Source organism: Ursus americanus, chromosome 12 (genome assembly GCF_024610735.1).
Source record: "Ursus americanus isolate L20-20 chromosome 12, mUrsAme1.1.p, whole genome shotgun sequence".
NCBI lineage: Eukaryota > Metazoa > Chordata > Mammalia > Carnivora > Ursidae > Ursus > Ursus americanus.
Window position 1 is genome coordinate 60,976,043 of NC_142138.1, and position 17,001 is coordinate 60,993,043.

The following is a 17,001-nucleotide window of genomic DNA, read 5'->3' on the forward strand; positions in this document are numbered from 1 at the left end:
ATGGAGAATTTTGAAAACACACATAAATAGACTAGGATAATTACACCAATTCACACATCCACCTGAGACTGAGTCTAACCAGTGGCCCCCTTATCCTCTTCCCCACTCACATTGTTTTGAAGTGCAAACAGATATATCACTTCATCTCTAAATATTTTGTTTGACTCTCTAAAGGATCAGGCCTCATTTTTTTGAAACCTAACCACAAATACCATCCCTGCGAAAACCCTCTAATTCTTAAGGGCATCAGCTCTCCAGCCCCTGTTCACATTTGCAGTACCTCACAAATGACATGTCTTAATACTTTGAATCAGGGTCCAAATAAGAAGCACATATCGCAATTGAATATGTCTCTCTCTTTTTTTTCAAGATTTTATTTTTAAATAATCTCTACACTCAACATGGGGCTCAAACTCACAACCCCAAGAGCAAGAGTCACATGCTCCATTGACAGAGCCAGCCAGGTGCCCTAAAGATGATATGACATTTAAGAGATGCTATGTGTCTTAAATCTCATTTAAATTCTAGGTTCCTGTCCATTTCTTTAAGTTTTTCACTCTTAATTTTGAGATAATTGGAGATTCACATGCAGTTGTAAAAAGTAATGCAGGGGATCCCTATTCCCTGCACCCACTTTCTCTCAGTGTCGGTATCTTACCTATCTATAGTGCAATATCACAACCAGGAAGTGGTTGATACAATCTAACAGCCTTACTCAGATCTCAGCAGCCTTACTAAACACACTCATTTGTGTGTGTGAGTCGATGGGTGTATGTATTTGGTTCTATGCGGTTTTTATCACATGTGTAGATTTGTGTATCCACTGCTACCGTCAAGATACAGAATGGTTCTGTCACTAAGATTGCTTCTGCTACCCTTTCATAGGCACAGCCAAACCTGCCTTCCCCTTCTCCTGAACCTAGGGCAACCATTCATCTCTTCCCCATCTTCATACTTCTGTCATTTCAAGAATGCTGCATACATGGAATCAGACGGTAGGTAACCTTTTGAGATGGGCCTTCTTTCTGCTCAGCATCATTCCCTTGAAACACAGGCAAGCTGTCGTGGGCATGCGTAGTTTGCTCCTTTTCATTGCTGAGTAGCGGTCCATGGAATGGATGTACCACAGCTCACTTAACCGTCTGCTCCCTGAAGGGCAGCTGGGTTATTTCCAGTTTTTGTCAATTACAAATAAAGGAATACTTGTGTGTAGGTTTTTGTGTGAAGTTATTAATTCTCTAGGGTAAATGCCCATGAGTGCAGGTGCTGGGTTTTTTGGTAAACCCATGTTTTGTAGGAAACTGCTGTACTCTTTTTCAAGTGAATGTACCATTTTACATTCCCACCATTACTGTAGGAGTGATCTGGCTTCTCTACATCCTCTCTAGCATTCAGTGTTGTCATTATTATTTAAAGGCCATTTGATAGTTATGTAGTGATGTTTCATAGTTCTTACATTTTAATCTCAGTAAAAAAGCTCATTTTGTCCTAGTATAAAGGCTTATTATGAAAAATATAAGAAACAAGACAATTATGAAATTATAAAAAGGAAATAAAAATCACCCATAATCTGTCTACCCATGTAGAACTATAGTTAACATTGGTCTGTGTCCTTGTGGGTGTTTTCTTCATAAGTATTTTTCTAGCTATCTATATTTTACAAAACTGGAAACGTATGATGGATACAATTTTGCATCTTTCTCTGATGACATTAGATGAGGAATATTTTCCTATATATCCCATTTAATACTCTTTGAAAACATGTTTTTTGTTTCTCTTGAAGTTTTTGGAAAAATGTGATTTTAATGGCTATATGATATTCCATCATACGGAGATGATTTTTAATTTTTATTTATTTTTAAACTTCCAGTGTAATTAACATACACTGTTACATTAATTTCAGGTGCGCAATATTGTGATTCAACAATTCTATACCTTACTCAGGGCTCATTGTGATTAGTGTTCTCTTGATCCCCTTCACCTATTTCAGCCATTCTCCCACCCACCTCCCCTCTGGTAACCACCTGTTTGTTCTCTGTAGTTAAGAGTCTCATTTTTTTGTCCCTTTTATTCTTAGCTCATTTGTTACTTGAATTGCACATATGAGTGAAGTCATATGGTATTTGTCTTTCTCTAGCTGATTTATTTTACTTAGCATAATAGATCCATCCATATTGTCGCAGATGGCAAGATTTCATCCTTTTTTATAGCTGAGTTATATTCCATTGTATACATACCAGCTCTTCTTTTTTTAGATTGTTTTTATTTTAGTTCCAGTATAGTGAACATGCAGTGTTATATTAGTTTCAGATGTACAATACAATGACTCAACAATCCCATATATCACCCAGCGCTCATCACAAGTACATTCCTTAATCTCCATCATCTATTTACCCATCTCCCCACCCACCTCCCCTTCGGTAACCATTAGTTTGTTCTCTATAGTTAAGAGTCTGTTTCTTGGTTTTCCCCTCTTTCTCTTTTTTTCCTTGGCTTTTTTTTTCTTAAATTCCACGTAAGGGTGAAATCATATGGTATTTGTCTTTCTCTAACTTATTTTGCTTAGCATAATACTCTCTAGCTCCACCCATGTCATAGCAAATGGCAAGATTTCATTCCATTATATATATATATATATATATATATATATATATATATAATTCCATTATATATATATATATTCCATTATATATATATTCCATTATATATATATATTCCATTATATATATTCCATTATATATATATTCCATTATATATATATTCCATTATATATATATATTCCATTATATATATTCCATTATATATATATTCCATTATATATATATTCCATTATATATATTCCATTATATATATATTCCATTATATATATATTCCATTATATATATATGTGTGTATATATATATATATATCATTCCATTATCTATCTATCTATACCACATCTTCTTTTCTATTCATCTATTGATGGACACTTGGATTGCTTCCATAATTTGGCTACCATAAGTAATGCTGCAATAAATGTAGGGATACATGTATCTTTTCCGATTCATATTTTCATATTCTTTGGGTAAATACCCAGTAGTGGAATTATGGGGTCATATGGTAATTCTATTTTTAATTTTTCAAGGAACCTCCACAGTTTTCCACAGTGTCTGTACCAGCTTGTATTCCCAACAGTGCACAAGGGTTCCATTTCTCCACATCCTTGCCAACACTTGTTGTTTCTTGTGTTTTTGATTTTAGCCATTCTGACATGTGTGAGGTGATATCTCATTGTGGTTTTGATTTGCATTTGCCTAATGATGAGCGATGTGGGGTATCTTTTCATGTGCCTCTTGGCCATCTGTGTGTCTTCTTTGGAGAAATGTCTGTTCATGTCTTCTGCCCATTTTTAATTGGATTATTTGTTTTTTTGGTGTTGGGTTGTATAAGTTCTTTATAGATTTTAGATGTTAACTTCTTATCAGATATGTCCTTTCCAGATACCTTCTCCCATTTAATAGATTGTCTTTTTGTTTTGTTGATGGTTTCCTTTGCTGTGCAGAAGCTTTTGATTTTGATGTAATCTTAGTAGTTTATTTTTGTTTTTGTTTCTCTTGCCTCAGGAGACATATGTAGAAAAATGTTGCTGCAGCTGATGTCAGAGAAATTACTGCCTGTGCTCTCTTCCTGCATTTTTATGGTTTCAGGTCTCACTTTAAACCATTTTGAGTTTATTTTTGCATATGGTGTAAGAAAGTGGTCCAGTTTCATTCTTTTGCATGTAGCTGCCCAGTTTTCCCAGCACCATTTGTTGAAGAGACTTTTCCCCATTGCATATTCTTGCCTCCTATGTCAGAGATTAAATGATCACATAATCATGGATTTATTTCTGGGCTCTCTATTCTGTTCCATTCATCTATGTGTCTATTTTTGTGCCAGTACCATGTTGTCTTAATGAATAAAGCTTTGTAGTATATCTTCAAATCTGGTATTGTGATATCTCTAGCTGTATTCTTTCTCAAGATTGTTTTAGCTATTTGGGGTCTTTTGTGGTTCAATACAAATTTTAGGATTATCTGTTCTAGCTCTGTGAAAAATGTTGGTATTTTTATAGCAGTCACATTAAATCTATAGATTACTTTGGGTTGTATGGACATTTTAACAATATTTGTTCTCCCAATCCATGATGCTAGAATACCTTCTCATTTTTTTGTGTCATATGCAATTTCTTTCATCAGTGTTTATGGTTTTCAGAGTACAAGTCTTTCACCTCCTTGATTATGTTTCTTCCTAAGTATTTTATTATTTTTGGTGTAATTGTCAATAGGACTCTATTCTTAATTTCTCTTTCTGCTTCTTCATTATTAGTGTATAGAAATAAAATGAATTTCTGTATATTGATTTTGTATTCTGCCACTTTACTAAATTCATTTATCATTTCTAGTAGTTTTTTGGTGGAGTCTTTAGGGTTTTCTATATATAGTATCATGTCATCTGTAAATAGTGAAAGTTTTGCTTTTTCCTTATCAATTTGGATGCCCTTTATTTCTCTTTCTTGTCTGATTGCTAAAGATAAGATTTCCAGTACTATGTTGAATAAAAGTGGTGGGAGTGGACATCCTTGGCTTGTTCCTGACCGTAGGGGAAAAGCTCTCAGTTTTTCACCATTGAGTATAATGTTAACTGTGGGGTTTTTCATAGATGGCCTTGACTATATTGGGGTATGTTCCCTCTAAACCTACTTTGTTGAGTGTTTTTACCATGAATGGATGTTGTGCTTTGTCAAATGCTTTTTCTGCATCTATTGAAATGATTATATGGTTGTTATCATTTCTCTTATTCACGTGATATGTCACATAACTGATTTGCAAATATCGAACCACACTTGTGTACTGGGAATAAATCCTACTTGATTGTGGTGAGTTACTTTCTGTTGTATTGTTGGATTCAGTTTACTAATATTTTGTTGAGGATTTTTGCATCTATATTCATCAGAGATATTGGCCTTTCTTTTTTAATTTTTATTTATTTATTTATTTTGAAAAAGTGAAGTTTAATTAAAAAAATCATATACACAAAACAACTTCTGATTTGTTTTAAGCTCTCCCACTGGGTCTTTCACAGGCAAGTTTCCCACTGAGTCCAGACCACCTCAAATGCACCCCAAGTGGCCAGCCGGCCAGCCCTTCCTGAATGGGTGGTCAGTAGTAACTTCTCTTTAGGCTCAAATGGATGTCCACGTCCTGTGTAACTAAGCAACAAGGTTGGCTTCCTGGGTACTTCAGAAGGCCAGTTTCTTCAGCAGCCAATAAACTCTGGAATCCACTTCAAATCCGTGTAGGTTGTTGGCATCACCCTGCAGCCTCATAAGCAGGCCGCCATAGGACACGTAGGCAGAGACATGTTGCTGCTTCAGTAGAAGTTTCATCACCCTCAACCCTGTATACGTTCCCGTACATTGCATACTCAAACTGGTCAGCCCTGGAAGGTCTGTCATCTGTGGGGTTGTATTCACTGTCATCCAAGGTACCATCTTCCTATAAGGTACTGGCTACGACCAACCGGAACTTGTCACCCAAGTCCACAGGGTAAATCTGAATGTTTACATGAAAGATCAGGACCATCTTGAAAGATTCACTCTCACAGTGTAGTCAAGACACTGGGTCAAACTTCTTGCCCTCCGGGTCAATGTCTTTCACATCAAAAATATCCTCAAACAGGATGCCCACCATGGTGAGATGGTCATGAGAGTAGCAGAGGGGCTGGGAGCATAACCACGCCTAGGGGTACGCGCTCCTTTCTTTTTTTAAATAATGTCTTCATCTGGTTTTGGTAGCAGAGTTATGCTGGTCTCATAGAATGAATGTGGAAGTTTTCTTTCCTCTTCTATTGTTTGGAATAGTTTGAGAAGAATGGGTATTAATTTCTTTCTTTTTAAAAAGATTTATTTATTTATTTATTTATTTAAGAGAGAGAGAGAGAGAGAGAGAGAGAGAGAAGAGCGAGTGCATGAGTGGGGTGGGGAGGGGCAGAGGGAGACAGAGAGAGAATCCCAAGCAGACTCCTCACTGAGCATGGAGCCTGACACAGGGCTCGATCCTACGACCCTGAGATCATGACCTGAGTGGAAACCAAGGATCAGACACTGAACCAACTGAGCCAGCCAGGCGCCCCTTAATTTCTTTCTTTAAATGTTTGATAGACTTCACCTGTGAAGCCATCTGGTCCTGGACTTTGTTGGGAGTTTTTTAAATTACTAAATCAATTTCATTGCTTGTAATTGGTCTGTTCAAATTTTGTATTTCTTCTTGCTTCAGTTTTGGTAAGTTATATGTTTTTAGGAATTTATCCATTTCTCCTAGGTTGTCCAATTTATTGGCATATTTTCATAAATTCTCTTATAGTCCTTTGTATTTCTGTAGCGTCAATTGTTATTTCTCTTTCATTTCTGATTTTGTTTATTTCATTTAAGTTTTTTTCTTTTCTTTTCGATGAGTCTAGCTAAAGGTTCATCAGTTTTGTTGATCTTTTTCAAAGAACAAGCTCCTGGTTTCATTCTTTTTTGGGAGGGGGTCTATTTTGTTTATTTCTGCTCTAATCTTTAATTATTTCCTGCCTTCTACTAGTTTTGGGCTTTGCCCATTCTTCTTTTTGTTTTTAAGCTGCTTTAGGTGTAAGGTTAAGTTGTTTATTACGGAGATAATTTTAAACTCTTCATTTGTTTTTGGACGTTCATGTTATTTTCAAATTTTTGATATTATAAATATTTCTTTGAATGTCATCCTTATACATACATTTTTGTTGCATTTCTAGTTATTTCTTTATAATAGATGCCTAAAAGTGGGATTACGAGGACAAACCGTATAAAACATTTTTAAGACTTTTGGTCCATACATATGCATATCCAAAGTGCTTTCCAGAAAGATTATATTTCATACTCACCAGAGTGCCTATCTCACTAGCCCCTTAACTACAGTGAAAATTTATGTTTTTATTTTGCCAAGTTGGTAGAGGAAAAAATTATCTCATTGTTTTAATTTGCATCTCTTTGGTAATAATGAAGTTGAAATACGTTCATAAGTTCTATTTGCTATCTATATTTCTTCCTTAATCAATTGTCATTGTTTGTCCTTTGCCTGTTTTTCTCTTATGTTTGTATTTATCTTATTATTTGAAAAATATCTTTATATATTATGGATAGTAATTATTTCTTTCTAGTACTTGTTAAAAATATTTTTTCCCCTGTTAGTTCCCTTTTATTTTTGGCTGTGGGTTTTTGTTAGTCATTCCTTCATTCTGTAAACCTATATTGGATATATTTCATATGCCAAAGAGTGTGCTAGTAATGGAATGCTTTTTAAAAATTGAATATCAGATTCCATGTCCTCAAGGAATTGAGAGTTCAGTGAAAGACATAGACATGTAAGTGAATCTTTGCCCTTTGCCAATTTGATAAGGATAGAGTTAAGGAAAATCCATGGAACTCTGGCTTCTTAGAGGAGGCAGTGTTTGAGTTGGACCTACAAGGATGAGTAAGAACTGCCTAGATGCAGAGACGGGAGAGGTGATGCCAGGCAGAACGAGTGTGGGCATACAGGCACGCACGGTCATGAAGGTACATGGTGTTTGCAGAATGGCATGATGGGACAGTGTCACTGGAGCACATAGGAAAGTGAGGTGATGAAAACTCGTCTCATTTCTGAAAACACAGAAACTAAAGAACCTGTGGCAACACAGTGAGTGATTCCACATCCGTGACATAGTCAGAGCCTGTTTTTCATCTGTGGTGTAACAACTATGAGGGAGACTACTACCCAAGACCAGCCTCACTCTTTTATTTATTTATTTATTTATTTATTTATTTATTTATTTATTTATTTATTTGACGGAGAGAGAGACAGCCAGCAAAAGAGGGAACACAAGCAGGGGGAGTGGGAGAGGAAGAAGCAGGCTCCCAGCAGAGCAGGGAGCCCGATGTGGGACTCGATCCCGGGACCCTGGGATCAGACCCTGGGCCAAAGGCAGATGCCTAATGACTGAGCCACCCAGGCACCCCCAGCCTCACTCTTGCACTCACTCCCACGTCCCATCTTGGCCAAGTGGGACCAAGGCTGCAGAACCGCCGAGAGATCGTGCTGAAATCACAGCAACAGACTCTGCTGCAGGGCCTTCTGTTTCTCTTACCTGGTTAAGGATCTGGGACATCCTGGAAGAAAGAGAAATGGTCTGGCTGTAGGTTGTGTCTCTACCCTTGTCCTAACTCTCGACGTTGCACCTCATTTAACTCAGGCTGAAGAGCCCAAGACGTTGCTGATCTTCACAGAGGCAGTGAATGGCAGGCACGCACTCTCCGTGGTGACAGCCGAGGACTTCAGGAGCTGAGCCGTCTCAGTCCTCACTCCAGGGTGAAGAATCCTGCAGACAAGGACATCTGAGGTATGTGGCATTGCATTGCATAGTCTCCTTTGCTTGCTTTTTCTCTCCTTCCTGCTTATACCCTGTAACTCGAACAGGGGCTGTGATACCAGAGAAGTCAGCACTTGGTCTTCCCTCCAAAATTAATTCTTTTATCAATCAGGCTGCAGCAGGTTCACATTTGGCAAAACCACTGTATGGCCAAATGCCGAGGGTATATTCAAAGGCTAAATGTACACCTATCTTTGCTCATCGTTCCCTCTCTTCATCCTCTATGCTGAAAGACACCAATGCTGATGGTGTCCATGATGTTATTGGAGTCAGGAGAGGAGAGGGGGTACCATGAGTCCACGCTGCTTTCACTCGAGTAACTCCCATGATCCAGGCACTACCATCCACAGTCCATCCCAACGCTAGCATCCCACTGTCCTTTACCACTTCCACGACTCACCCAATTTACTGTCCCTAATTTGAAGTTTGATTTTTTTAAAGTTTAATTTTTTAAGGGGTTCTTTTGTGCTTTTTGACATCCAGATAGCTGTAACTGTAAACCAGGACTTTGTCCTGCAGCGGTGGTCAGGCATTGATAGATCGGCCCACGAATGGAGCCGAGTGAGATTTACTTGCTTGGTGAATGATTCTGACATATGTTGTATGTGCATCGCTTGGAAGCCTGGAACTCAGTGTCCCTATCAGTGAAGTAGGGGCATGGAGACAAGCGTGTAATCTCTAAACTCCCCCACCCTGCATCCCCAGTTCTAACCATTCTAGTTACCCGTGGATCTCGGTGAGGACTTTTGGTTGGGATTTGTCGGGAACACAAGCTGCCTCCCAAAAGCCCTGCAGGAATGCCTACTTGGGCTCTGCCACTTCGAAGTGAAGTGAAGTGAAGAGGGCTTCTGTCATTTTGACGAGAGACACAGTCTAAAGAGCACATACCTGGCAGTCCAGGCCTTTCCCCTTTACTGTAAGTTGTGTTTTCAGAGAGCCTTCCTTCTCAGTAATTTAATATCAGCATGTCAGTTGCAAGACAGTGGAATAGAAAGACAGCTGCTTTGAGATCTGGGATTTAAAAAATAATCTAGGTCATGCGCGTGCGCACACGTGTGTGTGTGTGTGTGTGTGTGTGTGTTTTACTTGATTTTCCCCTTGAAACAACCTTGGCTGAAACAGTCTCCTTCCTGGAATGCTGTGTCAGAGTAGGAATGAGCTCTTAGGTTCTCCAGGGAAAACGTGGAAAGTTCATATAGAGCAGCCCCGACAGTTCTGAATTGAAAACGATAATCCAGCACCCTGGCATTTCAGAAGCTTCTGAGAAAGTCAGTCTGGGCTGAAGGAAGCAGAGAAATTAGGTGAAAATAATTGTGAAAAGGCAGAGGGGAACTATATGCTGTACCAACGATACCAATACTTCATACCAATTCCTTAAGCATCCTTGGAGGAAGGAACGATCCCTATTTCACAGAGGAAGAAACCAGAAGTAAAGTAACTAGCTCAGCATCACACAGCTAGACAGTTGAGGCCAACCTGAGACTCGGCCTCCCCAACACCACAGCCTCTTTCCACTCACTCCTCTCCTTCCTCTGTCTGCAACGACACCACTCCCAGGGCTCTGATCTGAGGAAAGCTGGGTTACGTGCACCCGGTGGGGAAGGCCGGGCTCCTGGCTCTAGGCTCACTTTGAGTTCAGGGCCAGATTCTCCTGCAGGATGTGGGGTCAGGGAAGTAGAGACTCACGACGAATACTTGCATCCATTTTTATTTTCCTTTGGATTTCCTCATTTTCTTATCCCGATGGAGACCAAGTATTTCCTCTCAGTTTCTTTCAACAAAATTTTGAAAAGTTTGGGAAGAGGGTGCCATCATTTGTCTTCGCCCAGCAGCCATGTCTGAGTAATGTCAGGGAAAGTTACTATCACAGCCAAACCTTCATTTGCCCCCAGCTATTTTGGGACATATGATTTGTTACATCTTAACTTCAACCCGTATTTCTTAAAAGAGAACTTCACTGTGAGTATTTATAATCTTCTTTTCATCTTCAAAGCACTCTACAGTATTAACTAATTAAGCCTCAGCAACACCCTTGATTAACTCCTTTTTATAGATGTGGGAAAAGAGGCATGGAAATAATAAAAAATGCCCTTGGTCATGATGGAATCGGCATTCGGAGGTAGGATTAGAATTTGAAATGTCCCGTCTCCACCTCTTATAAAACCACCAGCCCCATCTCCTACCTTGATGCCTGGGTGGAGGGATCTGATCTAGCCATCTCACGTCTTAACATTCCTCAAGAGAGCCTGCCCTTCCTCCAGTGCTCTATCCTATTCATTCTGTATGGCATCATGCCATGACTTTATTCACTTCTTAAATCAGGGGAGTTATGGGAAAAAGTGAACAAAATGCCCAATTCTTATGGTTCCACTCAGCTCTCTTCCATCTCCCCTTGGAGTCTATTCTTAGACATACCATCCGTTCAGGAATCCAAGGTAAGCCAGCTTTATCTGGCAGTGTTCCCCAAAGATTTCTTCTTTCCATATGTCCAGACAGAAAGCTAAGCAGTAATTCAAAGGCAGAAAGGGGTCAGCAATAACCATTTTCACAGCTACCAGGCAGAAACTCATTGTCAATTTCATCTTCAACACAATTTCCCAATCTTTTTAATGTTGGAGGAATCACTTGAAATGTGAGATTTATGGGCAGCTGTTCCAGCCAGGTGAGATTCTTGCTGACAGGTATCAGACTGTTATTAACATTCTGTGTTATAAATTAAAGGAGAAAACCTGTCTCTGACTATGTACCAGAGCCTTGCTGGTTGCAGGTTGGTAGGGGGAGGTGGGCGTTAGACTAATAAGCAAACCAACCACTTGGCAGAGACTAAATCGCCTTGAAGGACCTCCTTCTCTAAGAATTTATTCTTCTTCTCTGGGTTGATAGCTTTGGTATAGTTCACCTAGGATTGTCATTGAGACAATAAGGACCTTACATTAAAACCTTACATTAAAGCACCTGATATTCCGGGGTGCTTGTAGGTCGCACGACTGGGCGCCTGCTGCTTCCACCCACCCCGCCCCACCCCCACCCATCTGAATCAGAGTCAGCAGATTCAGTGAGTAACACAGGATTCGGCTCAGAAAAATCCAGATCTGAGCTTCGGCTCTGCTACCTACTAGTTATGTGATCAATTAACTTTGCTGACCCATGGTTTTTTCACTCTAAAATGGGATAATAATAATAATAATAATACTTACCTTGCATAATGAATAAATAAAATGAATATATTTTCTGTACCCTGAAGAGTTTTTCTGAATTTTTGTTATTAATGATAATGGCTAATATTTAGCCAGGCATGGTGTTTAAGGGACTCTTATTTATAATTATGTCATTTACCTTCCCAAGAACCTGAAGAGGTTAACTACTATAATTGTATCCTTCTTACAGATGAGGAAACTGAGACCTCAGATCACCCGTCTAATAACTAGTGTGACCAGGATGCAAACCCAGTCCAGTGAGACCTAGGCTCTGGGCCGCCGCACAATATTGTCTTTAGTCTCCAACTCCCTGCTGGACATTTCTTTTCAGATATCCCACAGTTCTCTCACATGTAACCAGTCTGGAACAAAATTGGCTATCTCTTCTCAAACTACGGTCTTTGCGCTAACAATCGCATTTGTCGAAGTTACAGTTTGGGGACTTGAAATCTCTGGGTCATCGCCATCTCTTCCTTTCCAGTGAGGAGTCACCCAAGGCGTTCAGTTCCATCTTCAAGACAGCTCTCTTCTCCTGCTTCCCAGTTCCTTTTGTCACAACCATGGGCGAGGCGTCCTTCCCTCAGTCCTGGATTGTGTAATAGCCTCTGAGCTTGTTTTTCTAACCCGAGTCTGTCCGACACACCACCGCTAATTGATCCTAACATATCATTTTCAACACTTACTCCCTTGGCCAAAAACTTTCAGTTGCCTGCTGGACAAAGTCCATGCCCTTGAGCCTGACGTTCCTGGGCCTTCAGAGCCTGGTCCCGCCCCTTCTAGCCACGTGCCCTTCCAGCCCCGAGCATGCCCTGTGCTTTCCTGCTTTTGTGCTTCAGCTCACGTTTCTCTTTTCCTTTCTGTCCTTCCTCTTCTTGCTGCCTACCTACTGAATGGCAGCTCTCCAGCACCCATATCAAGTCCTTCCTTGACTTCCATTCCCAAGCCATATTTCCCTTCTCCAACTCAGTGAGAGTACGCCACTCCCCAGCCTCTGTTTATGATCACACACTGCTAGTTAATTCTCCACAAATAATGTGTATACCTCATTGCACCTTTCTGAGGGGAGGGGGATGGATAGAGAACAGGCCTCACACTTCTCTACCTCCCACACAGCACCACACGAGCAGCACTGTGAGCAAAGCACCATGTGGCATGCTGGGAATTTGGAGAGGAACCAGTTACTTTAGGGAGCTCACAGACTGATAGCGTGGATCAACACATAAACACGTATTACCACTGGGTATGAAATGGGCTGGATTAAAGCTATGCCTCAAGGATTCTGGGAGCACAGACAGGAGCACTGACTCCTTGGAGAAACCAGGGCAGGCCTCACAAAGTGACGCTTGAGCTGAGTCTTGAAGGGTGAGTAGAGTAAAGTAAAAGCCCTCCATGTAGGCAAGGCGGAGAAGACCTTTTGAGGAACAGAGAATAGCAGGCTCAAAGGCCCAGAGGCACATCCTGTACTTGTCAGGCCGGGCGAGGTAGGAGAGCAAATTTGTGGGAAAGAACACCAGGGGAAGAGGCACCAGGGTGGCTCAGTCAGTTAAGCATCTGCCTTTGGTTCAGGTCATGATCCCAGGGTCCTGGGATCCAGCCCCCTGCTTCTCCCTCTCCCTCAGCCCCTCCCCCTGCTTGTGCTCTCTCTTGCACTCTAAAATAAATAAATGAAATATTAAAAAAAAAAACAAAGAACACGGGGGTGGGGGCAGCTGGAAAATAGGCAACATCCAGATGAGAAGACCTGGTCATGCAAAGAACTTGGGAATCGATCCCACAAGGTAGGTAGGAAGCCAGGAGAGACATGTAGGCACGAAGTGACGTGATCAGATCTGTATTTTAGAAAATTAATTCTGGCAGCAGCACACGAATAAATTCTAGCTGGAGACACCCGAGGGAGATGCCAAGAGATTCTGAGGGCCTGAGCAAAGGCCAGGATCAGGGGGCTAAGGTGGTCGGTTGATACGAGGCATGCTGAAGAGGACGTGGTAGACCGTTGGATCTGGTGAGCAAGGACCTGAGAATGATGACTGAGGTTTTTACCTTGAGAGGTTGGAGTAAGGGGGGGAGACAGAGGAGGAAAAGCCGGTCGCTGTGGCTCTCGCTGCTGCCGTTGTCATTCCTGGCTGTCGGGGTGCGGGAGGTAAGATTGCAGGCTGATATTTCATGTAAAAGGCCCTTGGTGGGCATTGATAAAGAGAGGTTGAGTCACGGTTGAATATTTCTAGAGCCTCTCTCAGTGCCTGGCACCTAGTCTGCGGAGACATGAAATGACCATACAGAGGCGGCATGAAGCATTACATGAATGATAAATGCCCACGGAAGGCCATGCCCTTACTTTCAGTGACAAAGAATACAATGTGTACCAGTGCTTCTAGTGATGTGAGATTGTACAAAGGTCCTCGAGGAGGTCAGTGCGTGGCCTGGTTGACATCCACGCTCCGTCTTCTCTGACACACATCATCTGAGGGACGGCATGACCGAATCACTGGGGTGACAGCGGGGCTCAGACCACAGTTCTCGGATGTGACATTGATTATGGCCGTACAGGGCCTGTGAAGTTTCCTCAAAGACAATGAAAACTATGGATTTCCAGGCCCATAAATGTAGACTTCACATGACTATTTTAAGCAAGACGCGGATATATAGTACATTTGGTTTTTTCTAACCTAAGAAATATGAAATATATCCTGACAAACCGTAACCTGCTCCATATGTATCACCCTTTTCTGATCTCTTATGAGCCGCATTCTCGATTAATCCCAGGAAACTGGGGGGTGGGGGGGAGTGATGGGAGAGGGTGGAGGGAGGGAGAGAAGCAGAAGGGAGAAACAAGACTCCAACAGAGAGAGACCTGAGGAATGGTTGGATCCCCCCAGCAGATCCAGGCCTTACAGCTTAGGTCAGCAGATATGAGTGATGTCCCGTGATGCGGAATTTTAAATATTAGTGGACATGTTTCAGTAGGAACAGCACAAAGCCATTAATTTCTTTGGCATTTTCCGTACTTTGTTGCTGCGGAGCATTCCCAGTATGTTCACGTTAATAGAAAACTGGCAGGACAAGAATATTTTATGCCTGCATAACTCTAGTTAAAGACACAGTTTTGGGCAGTATTTATAAAGGTATAGACTACATTCACACAGGTCCAACAAGTGCTATTTGAAAGATGAGAATGCAGTTTGCTCACTTTAATTGCTTTTTCTACAACTAGATTCTAATCACTGTGGCAATATCACGCTCAAGGGTATGTTTCCACCCATGACGTAAATGACATTCAATATGATTTATGCATTTCCCTTCCATGGTGATGTAGAAAGGACAAAATAACACATACTTCAAGTATAGTGGGCATGCTAGAAATTTCATTGAATTGATTACAAGCATGGAATGTAGTTTATCCGAAAATACCTGTTTTGCTTCAGAATGCTATAAGGCTTCGCCTCTCCCATTTTTCTCTTAAAACCAGAATTATATATAGGCTGCAGATAGATAGTATCTTCTAACAGAATTCCTCTATTTTTATAAATGAAAAATCTGATAAGGGATGCATAGTTAGTACTTTCTTGGTCGCGAGTGGCATAAAATCTAATATAAACTGACGAAAGCAAAAATGGGATTTATTGGCTTCTAGAAATGAAACCTCCACGGGGTAAGCATAGTTTCAGAGGCGTCTGGACTCAGATCTCAAGCCACGGTCCACCTTATATGGCCGTTTGCCACCAGGGCACATTGTAGACAATGGCAACGCTCGGCCCAGTCCCCAAAGTCTTATAGCGTTTCACTGGCTCTATTGGGGTCACGTGACCCTCCTTGCAACTAGAATGTACCTGTGGCTTAACCTAGGTCAGGTGCCTGAACTGGGGAACCAGTGTGGGAGCCAGCGTGTCGCTCCAAGCCCAAGGGCTGTGTGGTGAGGAGACAGGGCCGCCTCAATGCACAGCTGAGCTCCGATGTGCTAAGAAGGGAGACTGAGTTCTGGGTGGGAGGGTGGGGAGGGGGCAGGAACAGTAAGTGGCCTTGCTACCATTTGTAATATTTGAATTAAAATTTTCAAACAACCTTTGGACCCCCTCCTAGGTAAAATCTTCCCCCACCTTGAGGAGGAGTTCCTGGTAGAAAAATCGTAATTGGAGTTTCCCATTGTTTGAGGAAAGCTGAAGGCAGTCACGTGTTTCCCCATTTGTGTCCCTTTCTCCTTCCTTACCACCAGTGGCAAACTCAGATCCTCACAGTGACTTCTTCAGAACAAAGTATATCACAAATGTTTCTTTCTGGTCCCTGTGAGGATGTTAATGGAGTCTTGGCTTCCCCCACGGAATCCTGAAAAGTCTTATTTACTTGCCCACCTCCTTCACCCACAATCCTGACGATTTTGGGCTACCTTAATCTGAGAACACAGCTCCTTTCCTACATTGCTTGTGTTTTGTTTGGGAAACTTGCCAAGTGTTGGCAGTTGTTTATTTTTGATCTGGATGTTGGGCCAGAACCACACGCGAGTCAGGGGCTTTCCTATCTCTCCGCTCTGAATGCTTTTGTTTCTTTCGCTTCTCATCATTATTTTGAGTCCTTCAGACTCTTAGTGTTAATTCCCCATTCACCTCCTGGTCATAGACAGAGATAATGCAGCCATACCCCTCAACCGTGTCCCCAGATTTGACTCAACCACTCGGTGACATCCATTTGTCAGCTGGAAATCGACGTTCTTCAAAAACTGCTGGAAATGCCCGCGTGATCCTGCGTGTTAACTGTCAGGGTGCAAATCATTGCTGCGACACACGAGTGAAGTCAGGGAGTTGTTCATTCCCAGGAGCATGGCATGTCCTGCTGGCAGGCCAGCAAATCTCCCTCCTGCCATTTGGAAATTCTCTCTTTGTTCAGGTGAAGGTCCCGTCGCCATGCTTTTTGAAAATTACATGGACCCCACCTCTATTCTTGTTTATCCAGAATCAACTAGAATGAATAAGTAGGCTTTCTGGATTTGCCACAGATGAGTCACAATCTTTTATCACCTAGTAAGATGCTTTATTCTCTCTTGCCTTTGCTAGAAACACAGAAAAGAGGATAAACATGTCTGCCACTGTATTTATAAATTTTCATTTGTTATATCGGTTAACTGTTGTGTTAACAAACCACCCCAGCACTTAGTGGCTTAAAACAACCACCGTTTTTTTTGTTCGTTGTTCTGTAGGTCAGCCATTAGGGCTGGACTCAGCTGGGCTGAGCTGGGGCTTCTTTTGCATGGGGCCATTCATGTGGCTGCAATCATCTGGCACCTCAGGCCGGATCCAATGGTCTAAGAAGCCTCACTCATAACCATGGCGGTTGTTGCCGGCCGCTGGCTAAGTCACGGTCTCCAGCA

At 41.5% G+C, this 17,001-nt stretch overlaps 1 pseudogene; it reads right to left on the minus strand.

Moving 5' to 3' along the window:
• Positions 1 to 5,260: 5,260 nt before the first annotated feature.
• Positions 5,261 to 5,711, minus strand: LOC123794937 (DNA-directed RNA polymerases I, II, and III subunit RPABC3 pseudogene; annotated as a pseudogene).
• Positions 5,712 to 17,001: the final 11,290 nt, after the last annotated feature.